General features: G+C 39.6%; 1 long non-coding RNA gene across 3 annotated transcripts in view; it reads right to left on the minus strand.

Moving 5' to 3' along the window:
* Positions 1-18,071, minus strand: part of LOC141569609 (uncharacterized) — a 135,591-nt gene that overhangs the window by 79,907 nt on the left and 37,613 nt on the right. Inside the window, exon 1 of one of the 3 annotated variants that reach the window (XR_016019906.1) lies at positions 17,262-17,401. The exons of the other annotated variants lie outside the window; for them this stretch is intronic. This is a non-coding gene — a long non-coding RNA (uncharacterized LOC141569609). Of the gene's footprint in view, positions 1-17,261; positions 17,402-18,071 lie in introns of those variants that run through there. 3 annotated transcript variants of the gene reach the window in all.

Below are 18,071 nucleotides of genomic sequence, written 5' to 3' on the forward strand. Positions count from 1 at the left end.
TATGGTCAAACTGTTCCGTAGTTGTCCATTTCCCCTAGATAACAATTGATTTGCCCATTTTTCTGCCAATCACACAGTGATTTATTGGGGACTGACTCAAATAGTTTATCATCAGATGGGCATCACTGAGAAGAAGCTTATCCGTCAGCACACATAGAATACAAGACACTACATAGGTCCATTCTGCCTTCATTTATTCACTTAAAACCCATTCATGGAGTCACAGTCATTGGGCTTCACACATGTCTCCTGTATTTCAGGCAGCCTTACAGGGAAGGCAGATACATAAACAGATAATTAGAATACAATGCTCAAAGTCCACAGAATATCTTGGGAATGATAGACTCCTAACTCGGACTGAAGGGGCCTGGTTACATACGCTAATTACAGCGGTGGGGATTAGCCTGATAACTTAGAGCTACTGTTCCCTTGGAGAAGTCCAATATTCATTTCACATTCAACAGACCTTTTTCATAAAATTGGATGTACCAGGCACTACGCTAGGTGTTAAAAATTGAGTGATAAATCAGACATAGTCCCTGCCCAGAAGGAACTTTTTGTCTGGAGGGAGGAGACAAATATATTAACAACTGTAATAGATGGCAGAGTTTAAAAAATACTATATTGGAAAAAAATTCAGGGTTGTGGGAACATAGAGGGAAATAGCATGAATACTGCCCAAGAGGCATTGGGGAAGGTTTCATGAAGGAAGTAGCAATTAACCTGAATCTGAAAATTACAGAATTTTTGATAGACTAAGAAAGAGGAATGTGTACTTCAGGCAGAGAGAAAGCACATGCAAAGTTATAGGGGCATTGTGTCCCTAGAATATTGGGAGGAAAGAAGTCAACTAGTTAACTTGGAGCATGAATTGTCAGGGGCTATTAGATGGTAGATAAAGATTAAGAGGTAGGATAGGGTTAGACTGTGAAGATCTTTGAATGCCTAGATCTAAAAATAACATTTTGCAAAGGGATCTGTATTATAGGAAGATATATGAGGCAAATATGAAGTGGTACCAAAATCACGAGACTTAACCTTGCCACTGTTTAGCAGAAAGACCTAGAGTAAGTCATTTAACCTCTCTGGACTTGCTTCTGCATTAATAATGTGAATTATCACCAGTCCTGTGCTCAAAATGTTGTTGACAGAATTAAATGAACGATAAAGGTGAACTACCTAAAGCAATGTATGAAATATAGTAAATTCTCAATTCACGATGCCAGAATCAGAATGAGTGGCAGCAGTGTGAATGTTTATTAGAGCGATGAGAAGACCAGTTAGGATGCTATTACAATAGTTGAGAAGTGCTGAGGCATGAACTGGAGAAGTGGAAATAAAATGGAGGTAACACAAGCAAGCAACCCTGATCTTGGAAATGAAAAGAGGACGAAGCAGAGAAGGAGGGAGGGTTCTAAAATGCCTAAGACATTTTAGCTGTGGGAGAAAAGGCATGCAGAGACCAGAGCCAGGCAGGGCCTAACATACCTAACGAATGAGATCAATTATGTGACGTTTCCCACAGATTTTTTTCTGTACAAACTCTGGACTGTCAGCCAGAACACCCGCTTATGTCAGGGCTCAGAGAACAGTCTCTTCAACCAAATAATACAAACGGAATTTATGAAAAAGAGACTTGTCTAAGTTCTAGACAAGATGGTGGAGTAGGAAAATGCTATGCTTGCTGCCTCCCGTTACCACATCAAAATTACAACCAAATTATAGAACAATCAACCTGGAGAACCAGCTGAAGACTAGCTGAACAGAACTGTTATAACTAAGGATATAAAGAAGAGACCACGTTGAGACTAGTAAGAGGGGTGGATACATGAAATTGGCTGGCCCCATCCCCACATGTGGAGTTTGAAAATCGGGAGGGATATCTCTGCAGCAGAGGTCCCCTTGAGGAGTGAGTGGTCCCAGCTCTACACCGGGCTCCCCAATTCAGGGTTCAGGGAGCAGGAAGAAAAGTTCCTACAACATCTGGCTGGGGATAATCAGCAGGGATTCTGATATTCTGGAAGAGACAGAAGGTTGCTGGAAAACCAGACGTCCTCTTAAGGGGCCTGCACACAGAATGACTCACTCACAGGCACTCACCCTGGGCTGCAACGGAGGGATGGCAACTCAAGAGGCACCAGAGCTATACAGGGAAAGACTGAGTGTGTGGCCTCAGGGTGAGGGCTAGAGGGAGAGCCACCATTTCTCCCATGTAGCCTATAAGCAGGGGCCATCTTTCCTGTGTTGAGCCCTCCCCCACACAGCCAAATTTGAAACTGCAATGGCCTGGTAAACTCTGCTCATGCCACCTGGGACCCAACGCCGCCCAACTTGCAGACCATCAGAGGCACTTTTGGCAACCAGCTCCGCCCCACACATTATAGGTGGCTCTTTTAGCAGCAAAGAGCCAGCTTTGGCTTATGTGCTACCTGACGCACTTTTGGTGGCAGGCAACTAGCCCCAACCCATGCTGCAGTCTTTCTTGGACAACTTTCAGGAGTCTGCAGGCCTAAGGCAGATGGTGACTGGCCTCGGTGTACCCTGAGCATTTTGCCACATGGCCCCAGGCTCACCAATTTGTGTACCACTGGAGACAATTTCAATGGTGGGCAACCAGAACCAACCTGTGCTGCAGTCTATTCTGGACAACTCTCAGGGGGCTGTGGGCATGGAGCAGACAGTGGCTGGCTTTGGTGCTCTCTGAGACATTTACAAGGGACCCCAGGTGCAGTGTTGGTACCAAACATGAATCTGCATTAACTTGGTGAACACCACTCACCCCACACTGTTGACTACCTGGGACCCCTCCTCACCCAACTCACATACCATCTGAGGCTCTTTTAGTGGCTTAAGCTTATAGGCAGCCAGGAGGTGGCATCAGGCCTCAGGATGCCCTGGGCCTTGTGCTGAGATGCTCCAGGCCCAGTACTGGTGGCAGCCGGCCTTGGATCACAGTGTGGCCTCTTGCATGTGCCTCCAGGTCCAGCAGAGTAAGTGACCAACTACAGAAAACTTTGTACCTGCTACCAGATAGTCCTGGGCCAGTCACAGGCAGCAGCTGACCTTAACCTGCACTGGAGCTCCTTCCAAGAGAACCCAGAACCAAGACACCTGGAGGCTGGCTTCAGACCACAAAAGAGAACTACCCAATTAGCTTCACAAACAACACACCAAAATGGAGGTCTCAACAGGCACACAAGCACACTAGGGTGAATCCCGCTCTGTGGGGTCAGCTTCCACATAGCAGCTGATATTCTGTGAATGTTTCCAATCCTCACATGCCAACAGCAATCAAGACTCAACTACAACAGGAGGGCACAAGCAACCCTCACAAGGGACACTCCAGGAACACCAATGCAGGTGACCAGGGAGACTGTGCCTATAGGACACCTACTACATAACGCTACCCGGCAAAGACTAAGAGACATAGGAGATTTACCTAATACATAGAAATGAGCACAGTAAGGTAGCCAAATGAGGAAAGAAAGAAACATGTCCGAAATGAAAGAATAGGAGAAAACTCCAGAAAAAGAAGTAAATGAAATGGAGGCAAGTAATTTTCTGTACTCAGAAAATTATAAGAAATTGAAGAAGATATAAATAAATGGAAGCATATACCATGATCATGGATAGGAAGAATTACCATCATTAAAATGTCCATACTGCCCAAAGCAATCTATAGACTCATTGTAATACCTACCAAAATACCAATGGCATTTTTCAAAGAAGTAGAGCAAACAATCCTAAAATGTATATGGAACCATAAACAGCCCTGAATAGGCGTAGCGATCTTGAGAAAGAAGAACAAAGCTGGAGGTATCATGCTCCCTCATTTCAAACTACACCACAAAGATACAGTAATCAAAACACCCTATGGTATTGGCATGAAAACAGACAAACATATCAATGGAACAGAATAGGGAGCCCCAAAATAAACCCATGCCTATGTGTTCATTTAATCCATGACAAAGGAGGCAAGAACATACAGTGGGGTAAAGACAGCCTATTCAATAAATGGTGTTGGCAAAACTGGACAGATACATGCAAAAAAAAAAAAAGAAAAGAAAAGAAACTCGAGCACCCTCTTATACCATATCCAAGAATAAACTCAAAATGGATTAAGACTTAAATGTAAGATCTGAAACAATAAAACTCCTAGATGAAAACATAGGCAGTAAACTCTCTGACATTGCTCTTAGTAGTGCTTTTTCTGTTATATCTCCTCAGGAAGGGAAACAAAAGGAAAACTAAACAAATGGGACTACATCAAACTAAAAAGTTTTTTCTCAGCATAGGAAATGATCAACAAAATGAAAAACAACCTACTGAATAGGAGAAGATATTTGCCAATGATACATCTGATAAGGGGTTAATATTCAAAATTTATAAAGAACACATACAACTCAACACTGAAAAAACTAACAATCCAATTAAATGGGCAGAGGACCTGAAGAGACATTTCTCCAAAGAGGACATACAAATGGCAAATAGACATATGAAAAAATGCTCAACATCACTAACCATTAGAGAAATGCAAATAAAAACCACAGTGAGATATCACCTCACCCCAGTAAGAATGACTATCATCAATAAATCAACAAACAACAAGTGTTGGCGAGGATATGGAGTAAAGGGAACTTTGTGCAATGTTGGTGGGATTGCAAATTGGTGCAGCACTATTGAAAATGGTTTGGAGGTTCCCCAAAAAATTAAAAATAGAACTAACTTATGACCCAGCAATTCCACTCCTGGGTATTTATCCAAGGAAATCCAAAACACTAATTCAATATGCACCCCTATGTTCACTGCAGCATTATTTACAATAGCCATGATATGGAAGCAACTGAAATGCCCATCAATAGACAATTGGATAAAGAAGATGTGGTGCATATACATAATAGAATATTACTCGGCCATAAAAAGGAAATGAAATCTTAATCTTACCATTTGCAACAACATGGATGGACCTAGAGGGTATTATGCTAAGTGAAATAAGTCAGAGAGAGAAAGACAAATACCACATGATCTCACTTATATGTAGAATCTAAAGAACAAAATAAATGAATAAAGAAAACAGAAACAGACTCATAGATTCAGAGAACAAACTGATGATTACCAGATGGGACAGGGTTTGGAAGGCTAGGTGAAAAAGGTGAAGGGATTAAGAAGTACAAACTGGTAGTTACAAAATAGTCAGGGGGATGTAAAGTACAGCATAGGGAATATAGTCAATAATATGATAATAACTATGTGTGGTGCCAGGTGGGTACTAGACTAGTCAGGGGGATCACTTCATAAATTATATAAATGTCTAACCAGTATGTTGTACACCTGAAACTAATATAAAATAATATTTTATGTCAACTGTAATTGAAAAAAAATAGAATTGGCTGGGTGGGTTAAATCAGTAAAATAAATAAATAATAGAGAGAGAGAGAAATAAATAAATGACAAAATGTCTAAAATTTCTAATGAGGAGGGATGGAGATGGTGCAAAAACCAAATCAGGGTGGACTAGACATAAGAGGAGGCATGATGTGTGGGCCTGCACTTGGGTACCACATCGCCAATGGCTGATCAAAATACGGTATTGTCAGACTTAGTATTTACACTCTTCTGCCAAGCCCTGTAGTTAGAACATAACGATATTACGTGTATACCCTTGGCCAACTCCTGTTGGTGTGTCCTCTTTGGCAACGTCTAGTCAGAGGGCTATATTCTTTATTTCCCTTGGTATATTTTTCCTTATGTTTGTCTTTACTTTCCTCTTCTTGACATCAGTAGGTGAAGTTCTCAAGAGTGTATAGATGAGTATGGGACAAAGTGGCCACTTGGCCAGCTTTCAGCATCGGATTAAGCGTGCCTTCAATCTAGGCAAATAGGGGTTGTCAAAAAGATCACACAGTTTTTCACAAGTCATCCTTCCTAGGGCTTGTTGGCGATATGTAGCTGATATTTCTTGAGTGCTCTATGCACTATATATGTGTGTGTGTGTGTACATATATAATCTTTTATATTATAATTTCTAATTAGATTATCTATATAATATTTACAATATTCCTGCAAAATCAGTACTAGTATAACCCTGGCATGGCTGATTATGGCTATATAGAAGTCCAAGTGTGGAGTAGAACAAAACAAGCATACCAGAGGGATAGGAAGGGTTAAGTGCAAGCTGCAACATGAGATAGCTCCTGAGAAAAGTCCTCACAAGCAGGTGGCATTTGAGTAAAAGAAGTGAAGGAGCAAGCACTTTAGGGAGAGGGAACACCCAGTGCCAAGGTTTGAGGCATGTCTGAGGAACAGCAAGGACCGTGTGGCTGAGGTGGTACATGAGAGAGAGAGAGAGAGCTATAGAAGAAGAGGTAAAGGGGGGAGGGGCACCAATTGTTGATAGATTTAAGGATGTTAGCTTTTCTCTGAGTCAGATGGGAGCCACTAGAAGTTTTTGCAAAAAGGAGTGACATGAACTAATTTCCCTGTTAATCTCCCTATTAACAGGTTCATCTGGGCTGCTGTATTCAAAATACAGTGGGGGGGGCGGGGTGAGGGGAGAAGTAGAGGGACCAAGCTCCACAAAACTGGTGAAAGCCAAAATCCAGTGTGCAAGTTACCAATTTATTACCTCTCAGTTCCAAATTCAGTGTGGTGTCTGTCTCTTGATTAGACCCAAACTGATATACCTAGGTTAGTTAAACTACATTACTTTGTTTGAAATACTAATCCCTCTCGCTCCACCTCCTCCAGTCCTAAATATCTAATCTTCTGGGGCAGCTGTGGGAGTAATTGGTGTTTAGCCCAAGATTCAGCCATCACAGGTCTGTCTCATCATTCCTCCATCACTTTCTATCTGGAGATATCACTAAGAGAGCTATAGCCTTGTTTAAATTGTTCTCCAGCTAAAACGAAATTAATTCATGTTAATACATCTTTAGATTAAGACATGATAGAGAAAATAATGTGGTGATAATGAAAACTAGCTATAGAAAAATCAACTAAAATATTCATACGTGCTAATTTCAGCTAACAGCACATAGATTTCTGTCACGCAGGGCATCAGGCAGGGTCTCTAGTCCTGCTCCCCACATAAGAGCACAGTATATGGTGAGGCCAAAAAGGAAAACCCACAGAGACATAGATAAGGGAGTCATACCACTATATTTTCGCTGGCGGCTGGGTTGGAGACACAGGAGGCAGGAGCCACACAATTCGCAGCCCTCCATGCTAACTGCAGTCCACTCTTGCTAGCTTAGCCACCATCTTCTGGCTAGCCCCTCTTTTCTGCTAGCGTAGCCACGGCAGTTATATTAGTGGCCAATGGCTCACTGGTTACAGCTGATGGCCATCCAATCACAGTTGATGGCCATTTACTACCTGAGCCAGCACCTTTCCACGTGAGGCCGAGAGCCTGGAAACTGCACTCCTGGCTCTGTCCCCACAATTTCTCTGTTACTTCTTTGGCAGAACTTTTTGAAGACCTAAGATTGTTACTAGATATGAAAATAAATGCTCATGAGAATAACTAAGAGTAATTATGTGCTTTACAAAAACATAATTGAGAAAATAACAAAAAAGATGGAGGAAAAACTATCGGTTTTGCTTTTGGAAGAAAATTCAAATGATGCTTCACCCAGAAATACTTACGTAATCAACACTTAATGAGCTGCAAAATGCAGTGCTCCTTTTAATTTCCAGCAGGTATTATAAGCTCAGAAAATCGTGTTATTTTAAGCGAGGAGAAAAACTCATAACTATTACAGAGAGGCAAACTCTGTGCTATTTTGCCATAATAAGGTTTTTTTTCCCTTCTAGACATTCTAAATGCCTATAATTTTAGTCACCAAGACCCTAACATAAAGTTTTACTAGCAGAAAGCCGAAGTACCTTATTATCTTTTCTATTTATAGGGCACAGATTCACCTAATATCTGGGTCTCTGGCATCTTGGTGTTTCAAGCAGAATCGCAAATGCAAAGAGGCAACACCCCATTTAATCAGAGCTGTTAATTGACCTTTGATTGCATGACTGGCACAGCTAAATTAACTTACATCAAAATTGCTATGGTAAAGTGAAGAAAGAAATTGCCTCACAATCGAGGATGAGCCACACTTAAAATGGAAACAATTTTAAAATACATGGTTGGAATCAACGGACAGGACTGTTCGTAGATTGCAGATATGAAAAAAAATAAAACCCATTCACCATAGGTGTGGCTGGTTTCAAGTATGTTTGAGGTGCTTACTGAAGGCTTAATGAGGGGAAGCAACACACCTATTAATCTTTGTACTCTCAGTACCTTAAATGCCTGGCATGTAGGGGAGGCTCAACAGATCTTAGATTAAATATGTCGTATCACAGGATAAATATGTTATATGATAAATGTGTCAACCAGAATGAGATGGCAGTTAAGCAGCAGGGTGTAACATACCGTTTCCCAGACATCAGTCATTTCTAGGACACCTACAGGCTACTTACCATGTCCCTTATACCAACCATATCATTGTTTACTTAATGTTTTTGTAATTTACCCACATTTTTTACTTGAATAAATTGTGTTTCATCTTAGTTCATAATATCCATGACATCAGAGGTGTTCTATGCTAATTATATTTTGACAAGCATGAAAATAAATGCATACCTTTAAAAATTTAAAGGTTCCTACGTGGACCACCCTCAAAAATCTCATGCCTCACCAATTTTACATGTGTTACTTCACTTTGGGAAATACTGGTATAATGAGGGCACACACTCTGGAATCATACAGCACTTGGTTCTAGTTCCACCTCTGCTATTTCCTAGCTCTGTAATCTGAGGAAAGTTACTTAAGCTCCTGAGACCACCACTTAGCCAGGTGGCCTATGTGCAGGAAATGCTTTTTTCCCTTTGAGTCTACATGGCAGATGCTGGGAATACACATATGACATGTCTTCACCAGGTTCACATTCTAGCTGGGGAATTCAACTCAGAAAAGCATTTACATACAATACTCTGTGGCACATAAACATTATTATTATTATTATTATTTGCAGTTTAGGGCTTAAGACTTAGGAGTTTTTACAGTGAATGAAAGTTTGGTGATAATATGGTCCATCTCTGTGTAGATATGGTAATAAGAACTGGAACATTTCCTTCTGAGTTTGTTAACAATTGTGGTTCACATTTTTATTCTTTCAGGATTCAGTATTTGGACTACTGCCCAAAACATTTGAGACAGGTTAGAAATCTTTAAAAAATGCAAATCTGGACAATCAGGGTATTAAATGGAACAGGAACTATTTAAAGTCAGCAGAAAGAGAAAATTCTACCAGGCAGCTGAGTTGAGTCATTGACTACAGTTTGGCACTGAATTGGGTACCAAGATCCCTGGCAATGAAAGTCCCAGAAAGGGAGACATGGTGGATCGTTCCTTGAGTCATTGTCTGAAGAAAGCACACACGTTAGTCTACAGAAACAAGCTTTGTTTCTGCAGAAAAAGTCTGATGACATCATGTGGTCTCTGTGCAAGAAACACCAAGAAGCACTGTGGGCAATATTTTTTACGGTAACTCTAGAAGGGACACAGAAGCACTATTCACAAATAGGCCATTCACGTCTAGACCCTGTAAAGAGCCAGAGGATATAGCATTCCATCATACCTGAAAGCAGACATCTCCACAGAGCAGAAAACATAGTCTGAGATACTAAGACACACAAAGAGATTTTGTTAATGTATTACAGTGTTAGACCTAAGAGAATCCAGAAATTACTAAATTGTACACCTGTTACACCATTTCATTCATGTTACAGCTGTCTTACCTCCATTTCAGATATTCTGCAGTTACCTCATATGAGAGCCTTATACTTGAGAGACCATATGTGCTAAATTGTATTGTTATAATATTTGCTGGCCCGTCTTGCCCCAAACCTCACTATAGGGTCACCCTGCAGGAGTATTGTATTTTTCATCTCATTGACATCAGACTCAGGCATGTAACTTGGTTTAGCCAATGAAATATGAACTAAAGTGTCATGTGCCACTTCTGAGTAGAAGCTTTTGGAGCCATCACGTGGCATGTGGCTCTTCACTTTCACTTTTCCCTCTGCCCTGAGGTGGGCATGTCTCAGAAAGGGCCTGCTCCTTCAGCTTTGTTCGTAGAATGAAGAAGATACAGAGTAGAACTGCACTTGACCTGTAAAGGTTGTGACAGGTAAGTGAGAAATAAACTTTTATTGTTGGAAACTCCTGAGATATGGAGACTATTTGTTACCACAGGATAACTTAGGTAGCAAAAGCTGACTGGTATGAAAAAATATTAGAAAGAAACTTGCTTTGCTTTCATGAATTAACTCTCAGTTGAGCTTATGTTCTACCAGAATGTTCTGTACTATATTATGTGGAAAGTACAACTCACATCTTATAATTTTTAGTTCAAGGATAGGCAACTGATGCCCTCAGTTCACAGGGCAAGTAATTTTAACAATGATCCCTGATAAGCATGTTGACAATGAATGTTGAGCTAGTTGCAATGCCCAAAGGGATAGATAGGGAAAAGAAAAGACTACTATTGAGTATCTTCTATGTGCTACGTGCTTTACATATATTATTTCACTTAATGCTCATGGCAAGCCTAGTTTTGCCTTCATGTTACACATTTAATTTAGAGGAGTTGGATAAATTGGCCACAATTGAAGAACTATTAAATGAGATAGCTGCAAGTTGAGCCTAGATCTGACTTACTCCAAAAGTCTTTACTCTTTCCATTTTCTTCTTTCTGTTACAGGCTTTCCACTGCACAAGACAGGATGAATTGATGACATAGTCACAAGTATCATTCCAAGGACTACTACAGAAGTTTTGGAAGTCTAGTTTTGCACTAAGTTTAAAGAGAAAGGGGCCAGGTTGCAAAGGATTGTCCAATATGTTCGTAGGTCTATAATTTGGGTTTAATATTAATTCCAATATTAACTATAGTTTATTATTTTAATTGTAGAGGTAGCAGACACTTAGAAAATTTGGAAAATATAAAAATCACAAGTAAATGTATATTGACTCTATTGAGGGTCCGGAATTTATAAACTTAGAGGCAGTGGAGGAAGTATCAAAAAAAAGACATATCTGACTACACAAATGTTAAACAAATGCTATATCTCAAGTACAGACCTTAAATTTTGGCAGATACATTTCTTCTGATATATTCAGTAAGATTTGATTAGTGGGCAATCTGATATTTCTATTCACTCTTGTGATAATAGCACATTTCTAGGTTACTTTTTAATAGTTTTACTATGTATTAATTAATTAATATATAATTAATTGATATATAATTAATACGCCATATATGATATTATATAACATTAATTAATCTATTAGATTAATTAATCTGTTACATATTAATATTAATAATCTATGTTATGCCTTTTTCACTTATTTGTTTAGTTATAAACTAGAGCTAGAAATTGGGAGTGGGGGGCACAGTAGAACTATTCCACAGTAGACCTGAGGAATCTAACATCAAGAGAGGTCATGATTATTGGCCTGAGGTGACATTGCAGAGGGAACAAGCAGCACTGGAACCTAGCTATGCAATCACTGAATGGGGGTAAGGATGCAGGAGTGTTTCTCACGGATCAAATATGAGATGTGAGCCAGGTGGTAGAGAGAGCCACTCACCTGAAGCCTTTTTTAAATCCTGCCCAAGGAGACTGCCTAGAGGGTAAAGTGACCCCAGTAGAAGATAAGAATGATGAATTCTCAGGATAAAAGGGAGGTCAATAATGCTGATTCATTATTGCCATTGGTGCATCACCAAAGAATATGTGTGTGTGTGTGTGTGTGTGTGTGTGTGTGTGTGTGTGTGTGTCCCCAAGGAAAGGAGCTGATTTTATCATCCATCAAGTTCAAGGAGAGGCAGATTTAAATATCTGCCAAAACACTCCTTAACACATGATCACATTAGCACTACAGCATTTCTTGGGGATACAAGAAGGTAGAAAGCACAAGACCTGCCTGCTCAATGACTCTAGCAGCAAGCTAGCCCATGGACATCACCAGATGTCCCACCCAGAATCTCTGGATAGTCTAACTGGTGAAGTGCTTTGCCTGCTGAAGCTAGTCTGTAAAGATTGGAAGAGGTGCCTACTTACTTAAATGTGCAGACACAAACACAGGGCTACAAGGATCATGAATAATCAAGGAAACATGACACCACTACAGGAAACTAATAAACCTCTAATTACTCACCCTGCAGAAATGGAAATCTGTGAACTATCTGACATAAAATTCAAAATAATCCTCTTAAAGAAATTCAGTGAACTATGAGAAAACACAGATAGGCAATTAAATGAAATTAGGAAAACAGTGCAGGAACAAAATGAGAAGTTCAACAATCAAATAGAAACCATTAAAAAGAATCCAAATTCTAGAGTTAAAGAATACAATAAATGAACTGAAGGATTCAATAGATAGCTTCAACAGCCGACTTCACCAAGCAGAAGATAGAATAGGTAATTGGAAGGCAGGTCATTTGAAATCATCTAGTCCAAGAAGCAAAAACAAAGAATAAAAAAGAGTGAAGAAAGCCTACATGAATTATGGGATATCATTAACAGAAACAACCTATGCACTATTGAAGCTCCCAGAAGGAGACAAAAGGGAGAAAGGGGCACTAATCTTACTTAAAGCAATAATGGCTGAGAACTTCTCAAATCTGGGCAGAGATCTGGACAACCAAGTTCATGAAGGTCACTTGAACATTCCAACCCAAAATGAACTTCTCCAAGACACATTAAAATGAAACTACCTAAAATTAAAGACAAAAAGAGAATTTTAAAAGAAGTGAAAGAAAAAATTCCTTACATATAAGGAAATACCCATACAGGCTATCAGCATATTTCTCAGCAGAAATCTTGCAGGACAGAGAGAGTGGGATACATATTCTAAGTACTGAAAGACAAAAACTGCCAACCAAGAATGCTTTGCTGGGCAAAGCTGTCTTTCAGAAATGAAGGTAAGATAAAGACCTTCCCAAACAAACAAAAGCCACAGGAGTTCACCACCATGAGACCACTTTACAAGAAATGCTGAAAGGGGTTGTTGAAGTAGAAACAAAAGGGCAATAATTAGTAACATGATAATATAAAACATACTGATAAAGGCAAATATATAGTCAAATTCACAATATTCATACTGTAATATTGTGGTATGTCAATCACTTAACTCAAGTATAAAGGATTAAGTACAAAAGTTTTGAAAATAACTAAAGTTATATTAATTTGCTAAGTGACATAGAATATTTTTAAAAAGGTAAACTATGACATCAAAAATATAAATATGGGGGAGTAAGAGAGTGGAGATTTTGTATACAATTGAAGTTAAGTTGTATCAGCTTAAAATAGACTGTTATATCTATAAGACGTTTTATATAAGTCTCATGGTGACCACAAAGCAAAAACCTACGGTAGATACACAAATGATAAAGATAAGGCAATCAAAGCATACCATTACCAAAAATCCTCAATTCACAAAAGACAATATCAAAAGAGGAAAAAAAGAGCATGGCAAAACAGCCTGAAAACAATTAATAAGATGGCAGTTAGTAAGTCCTTACCTATGAATACTTACTTTAAATGTAAATGGATTAAATATCCAATCATAAGGCATAGAGTAGCTGAAAAGATTAAAAAACAAGACACAACTATATATGCTGTCTACAAGAGACTCACTTGAGACTTAAGGACATACATAGGCTCAAAGTGAAGGGACAGAAAAAAATATTCCATGCAAATGGAAACCAAAAGAAAGGAGGAGTAGCTACCGTGTTTCCCCAAAAATAAGACCCAGCCGGACAATCAGCTCTAATGCGTCTTTTGGAGCAAAAATTAATATAAGACTGACCCAGTCTTATTTTACTATAATATAAGACCGGGTCTGTTATGTAATATACAATACAATACAATACAATACAATACAATACAATACAATACAATACAATACAGTACAGTACAATGTAATACATACTGGGTCTTATATTAATTTTTGCTCCACAAGACGCATTACAGCTGATTGCCCATCTAGGTCTTATTTTCAGGGAAACAGGGTATACTTATATCACACAAAGTAGACTTTAAATCAAACCTGTAACGTGTGTGTGTGTGTGTGTGTGTGTATGTACATATGCATATACATATACATACAGAAGGTGCCGATAAAATGTACACACATTTTTTTAAATTAAAGTTTATTGGAGTGAGAATTGTTAGTAAAGTTACATAGATTTCAGGTGTACAATTCTGTATTACATCATCTATAAATCCCATTGTGTGTTCACCACCCAGAGTCAGTTCTCCTTCCATCACCATATATTTGATCCCCCTTACCCTCATCTCCCACCCCCCACCGCACTTACCCTCTGGTAACCACTAAACTATTGTATGTGTCTATGAGTTTTTGTTTCTCATTTGTTTGTCTCGTTCTTTTGTTGTTTTTGGTTCATATACCACATATCAGTGAAATCATATGGTTCTCTGCTTTTTCTGTCTGACTTATTTCGCTTAGCATCATACTCTCAAGATCCATCCATGTTGTCACAAATGTTCCTATGTCATCTTTTCTTACCGCCGAATAGTATGCCATTGTGTATATATACCACAACTTCTTTATCCATTCATCTATCGAAGGACATTTTGGGTGTTTCCATGTCTTGGCCACTGTAAACAAAGCTACAATGAACATTGGAGCACACATGTCTTTATGTATACATATTTTCAGATTTTTTGGTAGCTACCCAGGAGAGGGATTGCTGGGTCATATGGTAATTCTATTCGTAATTTTTTGAGGAACCTCCACACTGCCTTCCATAACAGCTGCACCAGTCTGCATTCCCACCAACAGTGTATGAGGGTTCCTTTTTCTCCACAGCCTCTCCAACACTTGTTACTATTTGTCTTGTTGATGATAGCCATTCTGACTGGGTGAGGTGATATCTCATTGTGGTTTTTATTTGCATTTCTCTGATGATTAGTGATGTGGAGCATTTTTTCATATGTCTATTTGCCATTTGTATGTCCTCTTTGGAGAAAGGTCTCTTCAAGTCCTCTGCCCATTTTTCAATTGGGTTGTTTGTTTTTTTGTTGTTGAGTTGCATGAGTTCCTTTTTATATTTTGGATATTAGCCCCTTATCGGAGGCACTGTTTGCAAAAACCTTCTCCCATTCAGTATACATTTCAGTTCTGGATTTTTTTTTGAGTGGTTACCCTTAAGTTTATGTAAAAGAAAGTTTGATATTTAGAGTATTCCATTTTCTTCAGCACGCTTACTTTCTCCATTCCCATATTCCAGTTCAGGCCTTTACTCTACCCCTTCTTATGTTTTGGTTGCCACAAATTGTCCCTGTTGATGGTGGTCGGATAGCCTCCTTTAGTGTTTCTTGTAGTACAGGTCATGTATTAGAAAATTCCCTCAGCTTCTGTATGTCTGGAAAGGTTTTTATTCCTCCATCATATCTAAAGGATATCTTTGCTGGATATATTATTCTTGGCTCACAATTTCTCTCTTTCAATAGTTTGAATATTTGGTTCCACTCCCTCCTGGTTTGTAGAGTTTCTGCTGAAAAATCTGATGATAATCTAATGGGCTTTCCTTTGTAGGTTACCGTCTTCTTTTCCCTGGCTGCCTTCAGGATTGTTTCTTTGTCGTTGATTTTAGAGAGCTTCAATACAATGTGCCTTGGAGAAGGCCTGTCAGGATTTAGGTAATTAGGTGTTCTATTTGCTTCTTGGATTTGAAGATCCAGTTCTGTCTACAAGTTTGGGAAGTTCTCATCGACAATTTGTTTGAATATATTCTCTATTCCCTTCTCCCTTTCTTTTCCTTTTGGTATGCCCATTATTCTTATATTGCTCTTTCTGATGGAGTCAGAAAGTTCTTGTAGAGTTCTTTCATTTCTTTTAAGTCTCAAGTCTCTTTCTTCTTCCGTCTGTGTAATTTCCAGGTTTCTAGTTTCGATGTCACTGATTCTTTCCTCCATCTGGTCAACTCTACTACCTAAGCTGGCTATTTCATTCTTAATTTCTTCTGTTGAGTTCTTAATCTCCAGAAATTCTATTTGGTTCTTTTTTAAAATTTCAATCTCTTTCATAAAAATGCTTATGTTGTTCTTTGATTGTGTTTCTGAGTTCATTAAACTGCCTTTCTGTGTTTTCTTGCATCTTGTTGAGTGTTTTCAGAACTGCAATCTTGAATTCTCTGTCATTTAAGTCACACATTTCCATATCTTTAAGTTCCTTTTCTGGAGACTTTTCACTTTCTTTCTGAGCTGTCTTGTTGCCTTGGTTATTCATGGCAATTATTGATTTATTATTTCTCTTCCTAGACATCTACAGGAGTGGTTTCTGCAACAGGTTGATAGGAAGAGGTCTTTCTTTTGTTTTCCAGTACTTGTTGGTAGAATGTTTTATTTTCGCTCTGACTGCAGCCTTTTTTTCTCTCTCACACAGTAGTGTTATGTTTTCTCTGCGCTATTCCAGCTTCTCACACAATGGAGGGATTCCCTGGGAGATGGGCTTCTCCTCTGTTAATAGTTTGCCTGGGTCACAGGGCGCAGTGTCCGTGTGGGTATGCGGAGAGCTTTTGAAGTTCCAAAGCTCTTCCTGTACCAGATTCAGAGCCCTATGTTTCAGCAGTTCTGTTTACTCCTGCAGGAATCCGCCCAGATAGGTGCGGCCAGGGGCGGGGTGAGTTGTGAGAGGTGGCCCAGAGCAATGGCGGCGACCACCACCACAGCCAGTCCTGCTTCCACAGCTCCCTCCCCTTTGCCAGAACTAGTTGGGCTGTGAATCTGTGTCTGCAGTCCACAATTCTCAGAACAGCAAATATTCTGTTCTTTTGATCTGACACTGCTATTGTTCTGCTTCTAGCACTGGGCAGGTGGGGGCGGGGTGAGCTCTGGGAGGGTAGGGAGGGGCGGCTAGTCTCAGTGCCTAAGGCTTCCATTCTCTGCTTGGCAGTGAGGGCTTAAACCACCATTTTCAGCCTTCTTCCCTCAGTCTTTTCTCCAAGGTCTCTGCTGTCAGCGTTGGGTTCAGCCATGTTATATGCTGTCCCCTCAGCCCTGTGGGCCATAAGTGGAGCCCTAGCAGTCTGAGTTCTTCCCTCTCCCGCAGCTGCCGTAGTTCCAGGATGCAGCGAGCTCGGGGCACTGAGCTAGGTCTGCGTCCTGCGCCCGCGCGGCTCCGTCTCCACACTTCTCCCTTCCCTCCTCCCCCACTCGCGTGATTTGCCTACCTTTAGGTGACTTCAGTAGTGGGCCTCTTCGTCTTGCCTGTCTGCTGTGCAGGGAGTCCTTTGTGGAGTTTTTGTTGTTCGATTAGTTGTTAATTCCAGGGGAGATTTACAGAGGCTCACCTCACACCACCATTTTGATGACGTCTCCCAGACATTTTAAGAAAGAAAAAAACTGTATTAAAATTGTGATACTCAATATATACTGATAACAAAAGATGAAAACAAGTCACATTTGACTTTTGCAATTACAAGAGGTGCTCAAAGTGGTTACCATCAGTGTAATTTTAATACAGTTCTTTCTTAAAATGTGTATATAATGTATATACATTTTTTGTCACCCTCTGTGTGTGTGTGTGTGTATGTGTGTGTGTGTGTGTGTGTGTGTGTGTGTGTAAAATAGAATACTATTTTGCTTCTTGTGACAATATGGATGGACTTTGAGGACATTACATTAAGTGAAATAAGTCAGAGAATGACAAATACTGCATGATTTCACTTATACGTTGTAGCTAATAAATGAAACTCATAAAAACTGAGAGTAGAGTGGTGGTTACCAGAGGCTGGGGATGGGAGAAATGGGGAGATGTGGGTCAAATGATGCAAACTTCCAGCTGTAAGATAAATTCTGGGGATATCATATACAGCATGGTGACTATAATTAACGATATTGTATTGTATACTTGCAAGTTAAGAGAGTAGATCTTAGTTATCATCAAAAAAGAATGGTAATTATATGAGAGAATTGAGGTGTTAACTAACCTTATTGGGGTAATCATAGATATAATCATCACATTGTACACCTGAAACTTA

Source organism: Rhinolophus sinicus, chromosome 18 (assembly GCF_057876585.1).
Source record: "Rhinolophus sinicus isolate RSI-liver-muscle chromosome 18, RSI-T2T, whole genome shotgun sequence".
In the NCBI taxonomy this organism is placed as follows: domain Eukaryota; kingdom Metazoa; phylum Chordata; class Mammalia; order Chiroptera; family Rhinolophidae; genus Rhinolophus; species Rhinolophus sinicus.